Here is a 14357-nt window from a genome sequence, read left to right on the forward strand (position 1 = left end):
CCAAGTAAAGAATAGTGTGCAAACCATGTAAACAAGCGTTAGGGGACGAGAACAGCATATCAAAAAGATTTGTCAAGGCCAAATAACGACGAGACTCAGACAATCACAGTTTGTATTTAAAACATAAGAACTCATAATCAAGGAGAGTTTGACCATCATAGACGTGTCCTATTTTCCGAATACCCTCCAGCTGCCTAGAAATCCAAGAGAGAGTGTGATTATTAATTTACACAGCTGGGTTCTTCCATAAGCAAGAATCTGCACTAAGCAAAAACGTATCACCACGGACCACATTTCTTTTCTTCCAAACCTTTATGGCATGTTTGATAAACGGCACAGTCGAGCCATTTGGAATTCTACTATCCATGTTAAGTAAATTATCAAGGGGGGTAGGAGAGACTCTCTCGATGAAGGTCCAGTTCAGACAATCAACATGGTCCAAGAACCAACTTTGAAGAGTATACAACATGAAGGCTGCGTGATACTGCCTAATTTTAGGAAAGTAAAAGCCACCCAAGTGCACCAGTCTCAAATGGACTTCTCCTGGAATTTTCTGTCTCCCACCTCCTCAAAGAAATCTACTAAAGAATGTATTAATATCCTGCGCCAATTTACCCAAAAGCAGAAGTGGGAGCATGCTAAATACATATAATAATTTAGGGAGCAGAGTCATTTTAATTGTGCAAATTGTACCACAGAGCAGCAAATTCAATCTTTGCCATTTAAGACACAACACCGCAATCTCTGTAAGTTTAAGCCCGTAAGTACATTACACAGTATCCAATACATGTAAAAAAAAACATCTAAAGACATAAAGATTTAAGAGATTTAAAATGAGAAAAATCCCCAAACAAATCAACCAGAGTGTAAATGCCTGACTAAAAGTTTAAGCCTGACGTTCAAATCAAGGAGCGAATCAATATCGCTAATTACCTGTATACCTAAGGATCCAAAATCACCTGCAGCCCAGCATTCTGTTCCACATTAAAGGGGGACCTGTGGCACAAAGACGAGATTGGGAAGATCAATGTCTTATCAATGTTAATCTAGTAATCAGAGACTTCACCAAACATCTGCAAAGACAACATCAACTCTCTATAGGAGCATTCAGAGTTCGAAAGCAATACCAAGAGATCATCTGAGTACAAAAGCACCTTGGAAGTACACTCACCAAATGAAATCCCCATTACATCCTGATGTGCTCTAAGCACAGCAGCCAATGGCTCTATAAACAAATCAAACAGCAAAGGTTACAACGGGCACCCCTGGTTTGTAACCCTCCTGATGGCAAAGATCTTAAAGGTGAAACCATTTACAATAACCTCAGCCTTTGCTCCACTATATAAAGCATTAAAAAGCCACAAGAATCGAGGGCCGCCTGATAGTGATAAATCCAGTAGACTCTGTCAAACGTTTTCTCAGCATCAATGCAGACAGCCGCATAAGTATTATCAGAAGTGTTCCTAAAATGAATAACATTTAATAACTGTCAAATTATCATACATATTTCTACCATAAACAAACCCTGTCTGTTTTTTATGACCCAGCTTTGGTAGCAGGGTAATAAGTCTTCTAGAGTATATTTTCTCCAAACTTTTGACGTCTGCGTTCAACAATTTTATCAGGCAAAAATTAGCACAAACAAAATGATATTTACTCGGCTAAGGAATTACAGTGATCAATGCGTCCTCCATAGAGTCTGTTACCGCTTCGTCTCTGATCATTTCCACATATAGCGGCATTAAAAAGGGAGAAAGAACACAACTAAAAGGTTTTGTAGAATTGAATCGGGAAACCATTTTGCTCTGGGCACTTAACAGATGGCATTGCCTCCATAGAATCAACAAAAGAAACGTCTGCATTAAGATAGAGCTTATTGTGTTCTTCAAGGCCAGGAATAACAACACGATCCAAATAATAAGATACCTTAGGTTCCGTAATGTGCCTGTCATCACTATATAGAGAAGCATAAAACGTATGAAAAGCCCCACAAATATCTTCATTCCTCCTCAGGATTGATCCATCATCACTTGCAATAAAAAGCACCTGTCTCCCCTTCTCTTTGGTTTTAAGCCGGTTGACTCACAGCGTTCCAGACTTCTCACCTCGCTCCCAAAAAATCCATGCCTACTGTACAACAGATCTTTCTGTGCCCTAGAATGTAATTCAGAATCAAGAGATCATTTGGCACCTAGAGGACATTTTAACAACAGATGGTGAACTATTGTAAATCTCTTTTGTCAATTTATAAGCCTTCTCCAATTTGTCAAGTTCCACCAAACTCTAGGCCTGATTCATGGAAGTGTTTTATAATGGCGCAATCTCATAGGAAAACGTTCCATGAATCAGGCCCTTTGACTCTTCTTGTAGGACGCTGAGCTAATAACTCTACCGTGTAAAAAAGTATTTAAAGTATCTCAAACTATGGATAAACTATCTACAGAACCCAAATTCTCTTCAAAAAACAATCAACTCACATATTCAACTTGTTTAACAAAATCAGACTTCAATAATAAAGACGTATTTAGCCTTGAATGTCTAAACCCTCTCAATCCACCATCCGATTTGTCTATAGTCAACTCTACATTTGCGTGATCCAAGATCACAACGTTGCCTATAGGTGCACTATGGACCATACCACAAACACCTCTTCCAACGAAAAAATAATCAATGCGCGAGGAAGTCCTGTGAGAAGATAAAGCGAAGGTGTACTTCCTACATCCCTGATTTAGACTACGGCAGATATCATGTAAGTCCCATTTACTCATAAGTTTCACCAGACGTTTCTTAGCCCTGGCCTCTGTATAATAGTGAAACTCATTGGACTTATCCATTACTGCATCCAACGTTGTATTAAAGTCACCTCCAATGATAAGCTCCACGTCGCCCATGCTTTAAAAAACACCATCTAATTTTTTTAAAAAGTTTGCCTGAGCCACATTTGGTGCATACATATTTAAAAGTGCGAAACACATTTCTCCACTCACAGCTTGATCCCAGTATATCAACCCTCTGAGCCTACATCCAATCCACCCTGTCCACAGCATACCTCAGATCTTTCTTGAAAAAATAGCTACAACCTTAGAGTTACTGGAAAACGTACTTGAGAATTCTTTCACATAAGCATTGTGCAATATGTAATCTGCTTGTTCTAATTGCAGATGTGTCTCCTGCAACAAAACAAGTCTGGCGTCTTATTATTTAAAAGGGTACGTATTTTCTTTTTTTAAAGGGTTATTTACACTTATACATTCTAACATAAAAATGATAAGCTGTCTGATAGCCACCTTGGAAAAATGAAAAAATGTTTGCCCCCAAATCGCACATAGCCAACATTTTATGAACTACAAAAAGCAGGTAAACTACACAAACGACTGAAAGTCCATCCGAGCAACGTACACAAACCCACAGCATACTTGAGAAGGAACACGAAACCAGCCCAGCACCATTTGGGGAGGGGGGGGGCGGAGCGCGGCCGATGCCGATGGATTCGCGCACAAACACACGAACTGGAACATGGTGTAAGAAGGGCTATGGAGCAACCAATAACCACCCATATCTAAAAAAAACAAAAGAATATATGCAAAACACCGGAAATGCGCATAGAATGGATAACCATGAAAATAAAAGAACACAAAAAAGCATAAACCCCCTCCATACAACTTTAACATAAACCATATCCCTCCCAATAAGGCATAACCGTGTTGGGTATGAGGAACTCTCCAACTGAGCGTATATGATACAATAAGAACAGTAATATAGTGAACTAAACCTCTGGATGAACAGAAATATGCAAGACGAACAGTGTAAAGAAAGGTGGGAAACAGGGACATCATTTGGGGGTTTTCAGGAGTCGCAGATGCGACCCCTGCTTTCTTGCTTGCGACCCCAGGCCAAACAACAACAAAAAACCATTGTTTTTTTATGTTTGTTTTTTTAATTAAAAGAACTGCCTGCGGGTGGCCCTCATGTCCTTTGCTATCCAAAGCGATTGCGCCACTGCACCACACCATTCTTTTTATGGGTTAGACTAATTGCTGTCCCCTAGCCTCAATGCCCACTTCAAGATGGCTGCTCCATTGTGAGCTTTCTCTTCATGGGAGAGAAGCGTGTGCTGCTCTTTAAAAAATAAAAAAAATTAAAAAAAATGTCATTGGCCACAGCTGATGAAATTAGTTATATTATGGGATGGGCCTATTGAGTAACAGGCAGGAAGGAGCAGCCATGGCATGTGCCCTCCAGCAGCTTCAAGGTAAGCTGAAGTGGACCTCAAGCCTCGTTGTGCATTCGCCTGTCCTGGCCCTCCGCCTGTCCTGGCCCTCCTTGTCATGCGTGCTTGTAGAGTGCACAGAATACTTTGACAATACTTGCTTGTGTCGTGTGTATTTGCATATCCAGACTTCACACAGTCACCATAAGGGACAGAAGAGAAGGCAAAGGCAATATATTTTCGTTCTAACTCGGAATGAAAATATATTGCATTTTCATTTTGTTGGGCCCTGAGTGGCACTGGCAGCCAGATACCCACCCTTCATTACAGAACGATAGCAATCACCAATTCGCAAATCACAAAACCAGCCTTCCTTACTTGTCTGTCCACTGAGTGAGTCATTGCCAGCCTTTGCATGTACACTCATGCCCCTCCGTTTCCTGGCAATCTTTGCTATTTTTAAGCAACGGGATAGACGCGATAGATTCATAAATTAAATTCTATGACAAGACAGGAGGCTCATATTATGCATTACAATCTTTACTCTGAAACCACAGCAGCAAAGAAAAAACTTTTACAAACAAAAAAGTTGTAAAGAACAGAACTAAATAGAGTTCAATGGCAATGTATGGGAGCTCCCCAATCCATCATGGAGGACAGGTCATGCCCTGCAGGCGACCAATGAGCAGGGACCCTTCCCCATATAAGTCCATTACTCCAATCCCAACCCCTCTTTCTTTGCTGCTGACACCACAGTTAAGTACACTCCTTTCAGTTTGTGTCTTACATGTTGTCAGTAGAAGTTAAACCTTAATTGGTTATATTATGGGAAAAATATTGTATGCTTGTAGCATTTCTTTGTGATACATTTAAGATATATATTAGTCCTTTATAGTTTAAAGTACTGTTTGTTTAACTTCCAACGCTCGCTGCGCTGGTTTGCCACTGGGCATTATGTTTAAGTGTGTACTGTTTTCTTTATCCCGTGCTGGTCTGAATGGAAGCTTTCTTTATGTAAAGATTTATTGGCTAACAGAAGCTAATGCTTTGTGCAGGTGTGCGTGCACGAGCAGTTCAAGGCCAGCGCATGCAAGCCTCTCTTTTGTGTGTTTGTTACATTAGCTTATTCAGGGCCTGCACTGCTGGCGACCTGTGTACAAAGCCCTTTGGTGGGCTCCAGTGTTCCTTTGGATAACACAGCCTCCAGTGGCTCAACAGCTAAGTGCTTGGTGTTTGGGAGGCTGGGTGCCAGGGTTCTAATACAATGTCCAGAACATCATGGATATTTTAAAAAATGTATGTATGGTTAATTTGGGCCTCTTTTTTTCTTTGAATTACACCTGGGACTGCCAGGTGCTGCGGGCGTGCTTGGTCCTATATATTTCCTATGTTTCCTTCTTTTCTATTATTTTGAAGCCAGTCTCTGTAGCACAGGCAGTAGGGGTTGTCACTGGTACCTGGAAGGTTCCAGGTTCAAACCAATACTCCAACTTTTAAATTCGGAACGTGTTGGGGTAAATAATTACAATTTTATTTTCCATACCGCCCAACCATGCAAATCCCAGAGGGGTTTCTCAAATGGAATCCGGGTTGCCTGTTCACCCTAGTTATGCGAGACCACTTGAGACAGCCCAGTCCGCATTTTTCCACTTTAACAAGATTATATGTAATTTTAATTACTTTTGAATATGAATGTTTATGTATATATATATATTTAAAAATTGATATTTTATTTTGTGTTTATATTGATATTTCAACTTATATTAACACTGGTTCGCCTACTGAAGAGCCTCATACACTGCCAATTCTGCAGTTTTTATTTTATTGTTTATTTATTTACTTATTTCTTAAATTAGGTGATTTGCCTTCACTGAGGTGCCATCTGTTCGGTTTCAGGTTCAGCCTGAATTCTATTGCGAGGTTACCCCCTCGTGTACTGCAGATTATCACGCCCTGCTCGGGTGAGCAGTTGGAGGTGCACTTGCTCAGTGTTTCCTACCTTAAACTTCAGTTTTCTTTTGTTTGGGGGCTGCTGGTGGCAGATGTCATTATCTTCCCTGGAAAGGTGCAGTCACCTGCTCGGTGGCAAGGTTGCCTGTGTTTTCTGCGAGGGGTCCCCTCGTATACTGCTGGGTCCACGCCCTGCTAGGGTGAGCAGTTTGAGGTAAACTTGCTCAGTGTTTCCTCCCTTAAAGTCAGCAACTTGGGTAATTACCTTAACTGGCATGCACCATAACCTGCTCGGTTTCAGGCTCTGCCTGAGTTCTAATGCGAGGTTACCCCCTCGTATACTGCTGATTATCACGCCGTGCTCGGGCGAGCAGTTGGAGATGCACTTGCTGAGTGTATTACTCCCTTAAGGTCGGCAGCTTTGTTTAAGTGCTGCATATGGCTGACGCCATTGTTTGTTCTGGTAGGCATGCAGTAACCGTCGGTTTCAGGCTTCGCCTGGTTTATACTGCGAGGTGCTCCCTCGTGTACTATAAGTTGCCACACCCTGCTGGGGTGAGCAGTTGAGGTGCACTTGCTCAGTGTACGCTTTTGATAAACAATATGTTTAAGTGTTGACTGGAGCACATTTGCGTTTTTCAGAATTGTCAGTGGCCCGGATAGCTCAGTGAGTATCAGCTTATATAAGGGCCTGGGGTTCGGACCCCTGTGAGGGCGTAACCCCTCTTCGTTGGATATATTATATATTTTATATATTATTTATTTATTAAGTACTTTGAAGAAAAGAGAGTGTGGAAGTGGTTGTAAACAGACCCATATGGAGGGGTTGTACCTTCGTCTCTAATCATCTCTCTGGTATTATCCTTCGTCTTTTAGTTAAAAATTCTGTCGCCCTTTACCTTAGTTAGTTCAGGACAACTCAGTCCTTTCCTTAGGTTTGCTTCGCCGACCTCAATTGCTCCACCCAATACCCGTGCTGATTAAGCTACAGTATTTTCTCTCAACATGAGGAGAAAAAAGAGTGTCTCTAGTGAGGTCTGCAGGGCTTAAGGCTCTTTAGTGGGGACATGTTTTTCTCCCCTATTTTTGTTCCATTGGACATTCATTATTCTATTGGATTTTGGTGGAGACAGGGTCAGCTCGAGGGTAACTGTTCAGTTTTTGTTGCATGACAAGTTGAGCAACCATGTTTTACTTGGATGGAATGTTTGGAAAGACTTGATGGTATCTGATAGATGAGTTGCCAAGTAATAACTTTATGGCGCCTGCCCCATGGTTTTCCTCCCAAAGCTTGGCCTATGGTTCAGCTTGCTGTCTAATAGTATATTGCAACTTCTCCTCTGCTCGAGGAGTACAAGTAGGCTTCTGTACCCTCATGAGCGTTGCTTAACCTCTTTATACATATATATTTTTCTAAAGTGCACCAAATAGAGTGCTGTTTTCATATCTCTGCTGACCCTACTGATGCAGGTTCCTAAATTTGGAAAGGTCTAAATCTGTCTTTTATCCTGCTGAGATCGATAAGTAAGCACCTCTCGTATACCTGAGGGTTTACTGTATAAGTACTGGTTTGCTATGGACAATGTGCTTAGTTTTTCATTCCCTGATTCCTTTAGTGGCCAGTCTGCCTCACATGAATACAGTGATTCAGTCCTCAGGGTTTGAGGGGACAGTGGTCCCAGTTTCTTTCTCAACCTTACATTTACTGGGCATTGATAATTATCCAGAGTCCTTTCCCCCTCATTCCCTTCCCGCCATCCTTGGGGGAGATTGCATCATATTATTACACCTATGGGGGTAACACCCGATGGTTTTCTGTTTTCCTTTTTTACAGGAGTTCTGACGCGTGACCAGTGCAGACTCGCACTGAGCATTTCCCTCCCGTCAGTTACTTTCCTTTCTGCTAATATCTGGTATTTCAAGAAGTTAAGCTGATCCTGTCCACAGTCAGGGGTTGGTTAGAGGTGCTATAGTGTATTTACTTCTCTTAAGGGTGTAAAGCGGTGCTTTAATGGGGTCCTCAGGGTAGCTTTCTTCTGGGTTGCAAGGTTTCCCTTGGATAAGTGGGGGAGGTTTCTCCTCTTTTGGGAGGACTCAATATCCTTTGATGGGATAGAGGGGTCTGGGAGTGATACTAATTCCCCATCCACGTTCTCATGACCCTCTATTGATGTGTTCTAGCGTCTATACATTCACTATCAGAAGGTGTCTGCCGCTACGATTCCCATAGGGCTGGGATATTTATATTTAGTTACTGACGTGGTTCTCATAGTCGCCTGCATGGCAGATGGTCCTTTTGGTTTCTTTCACAAGAGTTCATTTTTATAGTAAGGTGCCAGCTCAAGGTGCTGTGAGCTTCAAGGATCTGCAAGTTGGCTGAAATATTTGCTGGACCTATTCTGGTGTGCAACTTCAGTTTAACTGTTTAGTGATTAGTTCTTTGCAGTTTAGAGTCTTGCTAAGACTTTGGAATTTTGGTGCCCTCCTTCGGTTAGTTTTGATCCTCTAAGGGGTTTATCTCCAGGGAGGAGGGATCAAGGTTCAAACACCGGGCATATCTACAAGGGGGTTTACATATCACTATAATGGTGGCGATTGGATGTCAGATACATTTTTTCTCCTTGCCAAGTTTGCCCTCTTAAGGATCAGGTTTGTTAATATCTGCCTTTTGTCATGTAGCAGAGTCCTTCTGCAAGAGTTGGGGAGGTCTGAAGGTCTCCGTGTTGGCGGTTTGATGGGTTTAGCTTCTCAGGTGGGGCTCCTCTTTTCCATTCTGTTTCTGCCTCCAGAAGACATCCCTCCTTAGTATACATATATGTCTGAAGACAATTGTGGGTTAATTGTATTGCTTTTCCGCTCTGCTCAGGATGGGTTGTCCTATTACAAAATGTACTCCCATTTTACCTTTTGAAGATTTGTCTTTCCCTCTTGGTTCCCAGTGTAGTTCTGCGACATGCCCTATTCTAATGCGATATCTTCCTTTAATGCATGGGATGGAACCTACAAGACTTTCACCCCTATGGGGTACTTTTCTTTTCTTTATCTCCAGGAGAGCTAGGTGCTTATTTTCTTTGGTTTGCTTTCTAGGTTCCCAAAAAGGGTATGAATTTAAGTGTTTTAAATGTTTGATTGGACAACAGAGGTGTTTATTTCAGATGAGTTTTGTCCTAACCTATTAGTATAGGAGAACTTTGTTCAATGTTTTCCCCTCTTTTAACCAGTTGGTTTTGGTGGCTGGTAAGGAACACAGGAATTGACACATTTTCCTGTTTTCTTGCAGTGGATTTGTCTATGCCTTATAAGACAGTTTTTCGGGCATCCCAGTCTTGGGCAATTCTCTTGCGGTCAGCTGATTATTTAATGAAAACATTTAAGGTTTCCTTTCCTATTATTTTATTATTCATTATATTGGCTCTATTATGGATCATGTTGTGCTAATGAGATGCAAGGGCTTTGAACTTGCATAATATGAGCCTCCTGTCTTGTCATAGAATGACTAATCCCCCACACTAACGTGAGATGGGGGTTTAGATTCTATTAAAGACAAGGAGGCGATTATTATCCCACCCTCCCACCCTGGATATGATATGATGTCAATTGTGATATGCATGTACATAGGTGGTTCAAGTGAAAACATTCTTTGGTTTGTTGTTCTGCCCAGCCACCCACCCTTCTTGCTTGTTGTTTTTTACAGCTATGGTTTAAGGTCCTGATCAGGAGTGTGGCTCGCAGTTACAAGTTATTTAGTGCGTGGTACGAGAGCTTCATTGGATTGGCCTTCATCGTTTATCGTCTGATCTGTGCAGTGGACGTCTGGTTCAAGACAGCTACAGAAAGAGGGGTTGGGATTGGAGTAATGGACTTATATGGGGAAGGGTCCCTGCTCATTGGTCGCCTGCAGGGCATGACCTGTCCTCCATGATGGATTGGGGAGCTCCCATACATTGCCATTGAACTCTATTTAGTTCTGTTCTTTACAACTTTTTTGTTTGTAAAAGTTTTTTCTTTGCTTCTGTGGTTTCAGAGTAAAGATTGTAATGCATAATAATCGCCTCCTTGTCTTTAATAGAATCTAAACCCCCATCTCACGTTAGTGTGGGGGATTAGTCATTGTTATTTTTTTTTAGAAAGAATGTACCTTACAGCCCCTCAACGTGAGATGTTATCGTGCCTTTTACTTTTGGCTTTCTAGAAACGTGTCACGCGTATGCATGGGCTGATTAATACATAAACTGCAAAGAATAAAAGGCAAGTCCTCTCTGAAACGAAAGTTTACAGTACTGAAGAGTCTTGTGAAAAACGCCTGATATCTCAGCTGCTGCTGCCTGTGCAAACGGTATGGGGTACCAGATATTACATAACACTGGTAGTAAGGGTTGGGCATCCTGAATTGCAATTAGCCATGCAAAGAACCCCTCCCATCTCTGTTCTGCAGATTACTCAAACTGTGCCTGAGGCGTTCTTGGAAAGTGCTGTTTCATGAGAGATCCTTCACATGCTTAAAGGAATAGTGCCCTTAAAACTGTTATTGTCCCGATCGTTCAGGCATGTGGTTTTAAGCAAACTGTGATCGATCGTAAAAACATTTCCTATGCACCTTTCCTTGGTTTGTTGCACATGCAAAATCAATGAGCGGGGCACGACCATCTTGTGCTAATCTTATCCGTGGATCGATCATCCTAAATTCAAGTGCCCTTCCGGCCTAAATCATATCACCCACCCCTGTAGCTGACATCACTATTCCTAGCGATATTCTCCACCGATTTTCAAACACACCCAGTCATCACCTACGTCTTAACGTCAGTTGATGCAGAACCTGGAATATCAACACAAACATCCTCTCACAGCACAGCGTGTCACAAAAATCGGAATAGAAAACAGTATTTTTAAAGGAAACATCAATACTCTGCAATTTAAAATGTTTTATTTCACAGAAAACACTTGGAGAACCTCCAGTGATTTCAATTTACCAGCAATTATTGAAAGTCCTTGGGTTATAGTATCAGAACTTTATCATGATGCACACAGTGTTCCTTTCGGGATGCACATTTGACGCACCTTGAATCGCAAAGCTTCGGCATCAGCTTCTTGCTACACCACTGTAAACGATGACGGGTTGCTCCTTGTCACTGGTACTGTGAAAGGGCATAGCGGTCCCGGGCAATCGTCCCACATCAGTGCAATGGAAATCCATATCTGCAACTTCTGGCGGAAGTAACCATCTGTCGGTATCTGGAAGCGATGGCATTCGCAGAACGGCAAAATGTAGCTGTGTAGAAAACATAATAAAAATATATTTTAGTAGCCGTTCTTTATTCAAATGTACCCATTTACCCTGTCATTCTGCACCGGGTAAAACCTAATAACGAACACAAACCACAAACAATGGAAACCCACAGCTGCGGACACTCAAAGTGTGAAAAAAACACATAACAGGTTATCATGCCATGTTCTTTCTAGCGAGGGGCGCCTGCTACCTGTCATGATCTCTGCTTCCAAAAGGTCAGGGTTTTCCCAACTCCCTTGGAAGCAGATCCATAACCCAGGTTCCGAGTGCCAACCAGTCCCAATTGGGACCTTTTGGACCCAGTCCTGGCGCCAGTGGCACCAGGCTCATAAATATGCCCAGTCCCAGCGCTGGAAGCCCCGGGCTCATAATGCTTGGGTGGACTTACCTGCAGCAGACCATGCTGCTTACTTGCCTGCCAATTGAGCCTCTGATTCTCTTCTGTTTGGAACTACTTTTCCTGTTGTGTGGGGCAGGAGCCACTCCCTAGATTCAGAACACTGGAACTCTTCTGGAAAGCAGGAACTCTTTTCTTACCTAGGCGTGGCTGTGGAAGGAGGGACCTAAGCACTACAGGAGGCTATTTAAACCACACCCGATGGATGAATCTTGCTTTGCGTTATTCTGCATCCTCTGCAGCAGAACGCTCATCGTGTCTTCTGCATCTGATCCTGGGCCTAAGGAAAAAGGCTTACCATCCTGAATCCAGTCTTCAGCAACACCTATAAAGACAAGAAAGAACAGGTTAGCATTACGGTCTTCAGTGACAGCTCTTCACTTACCTGGTCCATCGGCTGTCACCAACGCATCTGAAAGACAAAGGCTTACCTACTCTTCGTGCGCTCCGGAGGTCTTCACACTGCATTCCGGCATCTGAAAGACAAAAGCTTACCAACTCTTCGCACGCTCCGGAGGCCTTCGGCGCTGCATCCCGCATCTGAAAGACAAAACAAGGTGCGTTTAAAGACATTGGGGAACTTTAATACTCACGTGCCATTACTCCTTTCCACATCTAACCCAGTGGGTATTCCGGCACCCTGCAGCCGCTCCGAACTTGTACCTGCAAAATAAAAAGACAGTTAGAGCACATCGTGAAGCAGGCAACAAGCGCTTACTTACGTGCTTCCAGGCGCTTCTATTCATCACACGGGCTCCATCTTCAACTCACTTCAGCCCGTCATCCGCCATCGCCGGAACCCTGCAAAACAAGAAACATCATTACTAAAGACTTTAAAGACATTAGAATTACTCGAAACTTACCGTTCGTGCAGTAAACGACGGACAGCAGTCCTCTGAAGTCAAGAGGCCTGCTCCCCTTATCCAGTGAAGAAACTGGTTACAGCACCCTGCCCCGAGGCAGATGGAGAGCACGGCGTTCACTTACCTAAGGTGAGAGCGTTAACCTTTGGGGTTCTACAGGAGAAGAGAAAGGGAAGAAGAGCGAGACATTCAATAACCCAGTTCCTTAATCCCATATTTTCTATCTGCAGACATCTTACCCTTCAAGTCAGACATACAGTGCACAGAGGTCCAGCCCAAAGAGCCAGCCGTGTGTTACACATCACCTTTGCAGATACGGTATACGCCCAGTCAAGACCGGCGCCTCTACGGGAATCAGGTGAGCGTTACAGAACGCAAAGCCTACCACAAAACTCCCGTCCAGGCGCTATGGAAACCTCGGATACCGACCAGCTAGCCCAGTTACTTGGGGAACTAAGGGCAGAAGTGCATGCAGCCCGTCAGGAAACGAACGCTCTAAGAAGGGAACTGATTATTTCCAAGGAGCGAACAGATGATCTCGCTAGACAATTGCTACAGTCACAAGCCGGACAGACCCCGTTACCCGCATCTGGGGGAAATCTTCCTTCTACATCCTCTATGAATCCAGTGCAGATCAACCTACCTGGGAATGTACCTCTGGCTCCGCCCGAACGATTTTCTGGTGACCCAAAGAGGTTTGCAGTATTTATCAATCAGTGCCGGTTGCATTTCTTATGCCGGCCAGCAGCCTTTCCAACTGATCAAGCTAAAGTAGCTTTCGTGCTTTCGTACCTTAGTGGCAATGCGGCAGACTGGTCGATCCCTCTAGTAAATCAAGATGATCCGGTCCTCCATGATTTTCAAGCTTTTCAGCTCAGTATGGAAAAACTGTTCGCAAGACATTCACAGGGGCAGGCCTTGGACAATGAGCTTCTTTCGTTGCGACAAGGTAATCAAGACCTTTTGGCTTATATTGCGTCTTTCAACAGACTGATAGTGGAAACTCAATGGCCTGAGGACAAAAGGATTACGCTGTTTTATAGAGTTCTACGTGGAGAGCTCAAAGATGTGTTAGCCCAAGTAGTGAATCCCCCACAAGATTGTTCGGATTATATAGACTTAGTTGTTCAAATAGATCACAGACTGCAGAACAGGAAGGCCGATCGTTCCAAGTTTGATGCCCGAGTATTTTCCAAACCGCCAACTCCTTCCAAAGGAGTAGACTCCGGGGAACCCATGCAAATAGGGGGTCTGAAAGGTCCTCTAACACAAAAGGAGCGGGAAAGGAGAAAACAGTTGCAATTATGCCTCTATTGCGGAAACTCAGGGCACTTTCTTCGAGACTGTCCGGTGAAACCTGCCAAGAAGGCAGTAGGAGCTGCAGTTACCAAAGTTACAAACTCTGAGCAGGGAAACAACCTCGCCCGACAAGAATAGAGGTCCTCTTGCCGAGCGTGAAAACCAGTTCCGTGACCTCGCATTTCGTGATACCTATGGTCCTCATTAGCCCTGATAATCCGGATCGATTACATGCAATTGAAGCTTACGTCGACAGCTGTGCCATCGGCAATTATGTGGATCATGAAATGGTTTTGAGAATGAATCTAACTCTTTGTCCCAAGGCTGTAAAGGACGTCATTACTACGGTGG

The 14357-nt window shown here is 43.2% G+C and overlaps 1 long non-coding RNA gene across 1 annotated transcript in view; it reads right to left on the minus strand.

The window, feature by feature from the left end:
• The window catches only part of LOC138504802 (uncharacterized), a 275273-nt gene that overhangs the window by 198296 nt on the left and 62620 nt on the right, over positions 1-14357 (minus strand). The window lies entirely within an intron of this gene.

This window comes from Ambystoma mexicanum, chromosome 11 (assembly GCF_040938575.1).
Source record: "Ambystoma mexicanum isolate Mex_15411 chromosome 11, UKY_AmexF1_1, whole genome shotgun sequence".
Lineage (NCBI taxonomy): Eukaryota > Metazoa > Chordata > Amphibia > Caudata > Ambystomatidae > Ambystoma > Ambystoma mexicanum.